This window comes from Lontra canadensis, unplaced genomic scaffold (genome assembly GCF_010015895.1).
Source record: "Lontra canadensis isolate GAN:19392208 unplaced genomic scaffold, GSC_riverotter_1.0 scaffold192, whole genome shotgun sequence".
Taxonomy (NCBI): Eukaryota; Metazoa; Chordata; class Mammalia; order Carnivora; family Mustelidae; genus Lontra; species Lontra canadensis.
The window spans coordinates 244,326-250,612 of record NW_022631186.1 but is presented as its reverse complement, the minus strand read 5'-3'; positions in this window follow the sequence as shown (position 1 = coordinate 250,612).

Genomic DNA, 6,287 nt, shown 5'->3' with positions numbered 1-6,287 from the left:
CCTCACCTTCCAGTGACCAGTGACCAGTGACAGAGATCAGTGCTATGTAGGCTGGCCTGGTGGGTGGGAGTGGGGTGGGCCAGGCTCCTATTACTCTGGTTGAGAGCAATTCCTGCCCTGGGTGTCCGAGGCTGTGCATTATAATCCCAGCCCACCTGAGTCTGAAGGGAGGCAAAGGACCATACATGATAACTCCCCACCTCTAGAGGTCAGAAAACTGAGTGTCAGATGGGCTGAGATCCACACATTTCAGTGACAGCTGGGTCTGAACCAATGCCAGAGCACAAGACTCCCCAACACAGTCAGCATCCCTGAGACTACCAAGTCATTTTGCAGCACAGAAGGCTTCTGCTGCCGCTCCCCAAAAGACAGGGAGGACAGGGTTCCCCATCACGAAGAAGAAGCTTTCTGCCCTCCTGCTTTTGGGGATGGCCTTAGCTCAGGGTGACCATCAGTTCACATTTTCCATTTGATGAGCTACTTTCCTAGAATTTTTAAGCTTATTGAGAGTTCAAGTATGTCACCCAGGAGGGGGCCAATCAGAATTCTGACTGTGAGTGGGGGCTCAGCTCTCAGATCTCACAGGACTTCACAGGAGGTACACATGGGTGCATTCCTCTACCCCCTTCTTTAGGGCATCAGGCTCTGACAACAGTACTGTCCTCCAGAGAGAAACCATGGAAAGCAGGGACTGTGGGAAACTGGCATCTAAAAAGGGACCCTCATCCCCATCTCTCACCTTGAGCCAGGCCCCTAGGCAGGGACAAGCCTTCCCCTGGGCAAATTATTTCTACCTACCCCCCTTCTTGCTTCTCTCCCTCCCTTTCCCCGCTTCTCCCTTCCAAGAAAAGGGCTTCTGGCTTCCATTGCCTGGCAACCAGACTGCTACTGGCTGAGAAGAGCAGCACAGATGCTGCCTAATGAGGGGGCTGAAATGAGGGGCAAAATCTCTGTCTCTATTCATAAGCCCCTCCCAGCACTGCTGCTGGAGCTCACAAATTACACATTTTCGTAAATCTGCAACTGCTGTGCTCTATAATGAAAAGTCTTCCAAAGCTGGACAGATAACCCACACTTGGATAAATACCTCCTTGATCCACCCTTTTGTATTTCATATTGAAAACCTTTCGTTATGGAAAATTTCAAGACTACACACAAGTAGAATAGCATAATGAGCTCTCCGGTGCACACCACCCAGCATCAACAATTATTAGCTCCTAGCCAGATTGTCACATTATTGTGTCTGGAAATATTCTGTATGTAGCTCTGGAACATTAGAATTCTCTCATCAATGTCATGAAGGGTTGGTCTGTTTTCTTTTTCTTTTTAAGAGTTTATTTGGGTCAGGATCTAAGTAAAATCTATACATTAATCTATAGATTCTACTTTCTGAATACTGTAGGGGAGGAAAAACTTTTCCTCTACTCTCTCAAGCTCAGTAACTGAGGTGTATAAATTAAGCTGATGAAACACGGACTCACAGGAGGCAAAAACTAGAGTTTATTTACATGTGCAATCTCCATATACATGGCAAAACTGAGTGACCATCACTCAGAGGAGTGATTGGAATTTGGTGCTTATATACCATCTTACTAGGTGAGGGTCAGGAGAGAAAGGCACTTACTGGAAAATAAATGCCTTTTTGGAAAGACAAATGGATTTTCAGAAGAACAAACAGTTGATAGGAAAGTTTGTGATAATATTTGTCTCTACAGGTGTGAGCGGTCTTTCTGTCTCCTTCAGGATCACGAAACTCTCCTGGGGAAGAGATTTGGGGTAGATTTTATTCACAGTCTACCTTCTGGGAGTAGATGGCCTGAAGGAATTTATGACTGCCTCAGTTCCCAGAAGTTGCTGCTCTTAGTCAGATAGGGGTAGCTCCAGGAAAGATTTCCCCTGTCACCTGTTGAATCTCAAGTGTCTTCAAGCTTAACATAATTTTATACCAACTCTAGGGTTCCAAGTGGGTCCCCACAATATTCCAGCATAACAAGGCACTGAAATTACTCTGGAAACCATCGACCCCCGGGCTCTTCCTAGACTACCTGTGAGCTCTGCCTTGAGCTGTGTGAGCCATTATTAGTTCCCAAATTTTAAGATGAGGAGACTGAGATTCAAAGTGGCAAAATGAAGAGCTCAAGGCCACCCAGCTAGTGAGGCACTGGGCCAGGCAAGTAACTCATGTGAGGGGTCCAAACTCCTAACTGTATGTGTCCTGGTAATCATACCCTGCCACCCGCTCTTGTGCTGCCTCCAAAGAGGTAAGAGAAACCTTTAAGAAGGAGTCAGAGAAGGCTTCCCCTGACTACCTCTTAGTCCAGGTCCTTCCCAGCATCTGTGAAAGACCCATGAATTCCACCTCCTCTGACCACTCTGGCCCATTTCTTTCCTCCCAAGTACCTGCTTTTGGGTGCATGTGCCTCAGTCTGTCACTCATTCAGAAGCTCCCTGAGTGCAAGGACCTTGGCTCTGGATATTGGTGACCTGCCCTAGCTGACACTCACCCAGAGGCATTTGGAAGGTGTTCCCGAAAGAGGGGGGCAGGTCTACTGGCTGACTGCCTGAGTCAGGGGCCTTCTGGAGGGTAGGTGTGCTAGAAATACAGGCGAGTCTTTGGGAGGAGAGATCCTGGACCCCAGGAAGGAGCAGCCATCGACACTGCAGAGTGAAAGTTATTTCTCTTGTCCTCAGAGGAGGCAAGGCAGTATCCAGGGAACAGCCTGGGCCCAGGCATCCTTTGGCCTCACCCCTCTCTCTTATAGACCATTTACCCTCTGAAGACATCAGGGAGTCCTCATCTGTGTAGCAAAGACACTCCAGAGATTTGTGGTTGAAGGAGCCCTCTCAGCTTGGAGCAACGAAGTGTGTTCTGGCTGGGGAACCCTGATGGCAGGTCTGGATCTCTGCTCTTTCATTCTGCTGCTCAGTGACCCTGGGCAGGCAATTTACTTCCTATGGGTCTTTGTTTCCTTATCTATACGATGAAGGGGTTGGACCAGATGATCTCTAGGGGCCCACCAGCCTCTACATTTCTATGATCTCCAGGAAATGGAGACCCATAACATTCCTTGGTAAATGGTTACTCTTCTTAACCATCTTTGCAGTCAGAAGGGTCTCTCTCTTCCTGCCTCTTTCCTCCAGCCAAGGCCCAGGTCTAGATAAGCATGTTCATTGTCCCAGAAGTACTTGGGTGGGGAACAGATATTTTCATGGAATAACATGCACAACTTAAGTCACAATGGTGGGAGAGTGAGGTTTGGAACTCTGCAGTCCCTACACTGAACCGCAGAGGTGCTCAGGAGGCAGCAGTGTTCAGACATCATGGAGATGAACAATTATGACACTGATCAGCTCCTTGCCCTCCATGTAGCCCAACATCCCCATTCTCCAAACAAGGAAACAGGGACTTGTCAAGCTCACAAAGTGCTAGGACAGGGAGGAGCTTGGAATGGGAAAGAGATGGGGACCTCCTCAGGAAGGACCTTTTCTGGTGAGGGGTGGGGATTGTGAGGAGGAGAGCCAGTCCCCAGAGTTGTGGCATAAACTAAAACCAGTTTGTGAAACCCACCATCAGGGAGCTCCTGGGTTCTTCTGGGGGGGAATGTACACACACACACACACACACCCCGCAGGAGAAGAGATCACAAACATCTCTGACTACCAAGTACCTGAGCTGGGGCTGTAATTTGACTGCCCCACCAGGAGCTACTGAATCTCCCAGTTATTTCATTTACTCAACAAATAGTGACTAAGTTACTGGGAACCAAACTGTGAACAAGTGGGACATGGTCCCTCCCTCTCAGAGTTTGCAACATAGCTAGGCAGGCAAGTGGTCAAGAGGAGATTCCAACCCAGGGAACTACTTGCAGGCTACGGGAAGCTGGAGCCTGTGGGAACCCAGCAGAATCCATCTCAGGGGCTCAGGAGCTACAGGCACTATGCTACAGGCACTGTCCTGGCTGTCCCCATTTCTAGAGGAGTCAGTTCTAGTTGGTGGAAAGATAGCCATGGGGAGCAATTGATTTCCCTTCTTCAGATCAGGCAGGCATAATCAAGGATGTGGATGACCCTGAGGAACTTTTTGTTATCTCAGTAAGAACTGGGCAACTTCTGGGATTTGGAGGAGAGGTGAGGCTCCTCTTACTTAAGCAGGGGTTCTCAGAATAATGGGTTGGGGCACCAAAGCTTGTTGTTGAGTCTTCAGTGGCTCTTCTGAGCAGAAGTTGCATATGAACGTGGTCCCCTTTCTCTTGTTGGCTGTGGCGATGTGAGTGTGGGTTGTGGGGATTCAAAAAATATCCAAATTTATTCTGGAAAAAAAATTGCTGCCAATCCTTCTGAGGGCAAGCCATTTCCTTCTTCAAACCTGTGCTTGTGATTTAGCTCCCATTGATCTTGACAATTAATATAAAGGGCACTGAGCAAGTGCACTGAGCAAGGCAGCCCCATTTCTCCATCCTTGCTGCTCTTCTGCTGTATGTGTGGAGGGAAGTGACACAGGAAGCAAGGGGGGAGGGGGAAGTATGGAAAGTGTCTTGTGCATTCTATATTTACAGAGCTCAGTGACATGTAGAGAGGTTTAAGTGAAACTTTCATGAAAAAATGTAAGGAAATGCCTTGTTTTTGCTGCCTGGTCATTCCTATTGTTTGTTTTTTGAGTCTTTTTGTTTCCAGGCTGTTTTGGAAGTGCTGAGCTTTTAAGGAGCTCTATGTTTTCTTGGAACAGAAAGGGAAGGGCCCTCTTGTCCCTTGGGCTCCTCCATCCATGTGTAGGTGCTCTCTCTTTGCTACTGTCCCTTGTGTGGGGCTTGGGCCATGGAAAACAGTGAGCCTCCATTCCTTTGGGGCCCGGGATTCCACCTCCTTTTATTCCTCAAACTGAGCCCCAACTGTGTCCACTGTCAATGAAGGAGAAAGCCCAGGTGTGCTGCAGCCAGCCCCTTCTTTTTTAGAGTTGGGGAGTGAAACCCAGAGAACACAGGGCTTTTGCCCTTGTCCCAGAAGACACAAGGCAACTACTAATGAGTTATAAAGGTAAGCTTCAATATTTGTAGAGGAAACAGTGAAATGATAATCCTCCATTATTATTCACTCAGCATATTTTTATCTGTTGTTTGACAGACACCATTCCTTATGCAGAATACAACAATGAAAAAAAAAGATGATATCTTCTGCCCACATGAATCTTGTATTTTAATAGGAGAAAACAAGCACTAAATCAGTAGGAATATATAATATGTTGCAGGATACATAGTGTGGGCATCAGTTTTTTATATTTGGCCATTAACCAATGCCTCTTTGAAGAAGTTACATTTGAGAAAGAACTTGAAGGATGTCAGGGAACAATCCTTATGATTATCTAGGGGAAGATGTTCAGGTAGGAAGAACAACAACAATTATAATTCCCTGAGATATGTTTGAAGAACAGAAAGACCAATGTTCCTGTAATGAGTGTGAGGTAATTAGAATATTAAGAGATGATGGCAGAGAATTGGTGAGTCTGATTATATACAGCCCTACAGACCATGATAAGGAAGTTGGCTTTTATTCAGTGAAGTAGGAAGCCATTGCAATGTCAGGAGAGGAGCAAAATTACATCATCTAGTCATTAACTGGATCTCTGTTGTGATTGTGCCAAGAATAAACTGTTTGTAGGCAAGGATAGAAACAATGAGACCGCTCAGAATGTTATTGCCTTGAGACCTCTTGATGTTCCCTTGCCATTACAGATAAACTTGGCAAATTCCATTTGTGGATAATTCAGCCCTCTTCATTTTTGTTGGCATCTAGGGCAGTACTGAAACTTGGATTAGGGTCCAAGACTTATGCTCTTTTTGTTGCCCTGCATAAGTTTCATTGTCATGCTGATAAGAAGAGAATAAATAATGGAATATGGTAGCCCTGAAGGACTGGCCTCAGGTTGTAGGAATAATACTAATAAGAAAAACAGAGATAAATTGCAGGGAAAAGCCTATAAAAAATAGTGGTACTTTATATTCCTCAACTGTTAGTGATAAAGACTCTCTCCCTGACCCAAATTTTAGTCAAATTCCTCCAAAACCTCTTTCCAACTAAGCCTCAACCTTTGAACTTCCATGTCCATCTTTGCATTGCCCAATTTTAGCAAAAATCCTTCTAAATTGGTTTAGCAAGAATCCCCATACTCAGTGTATGATCACTCTTGATATCTGATTAAATTCTTTGTATCTTACCTTTAGTATCTAATCAAACTAGCCTTCATTTAGCAAGAATCTTGTCAAATCAGAATCTTCCCTTACCTCTGATGC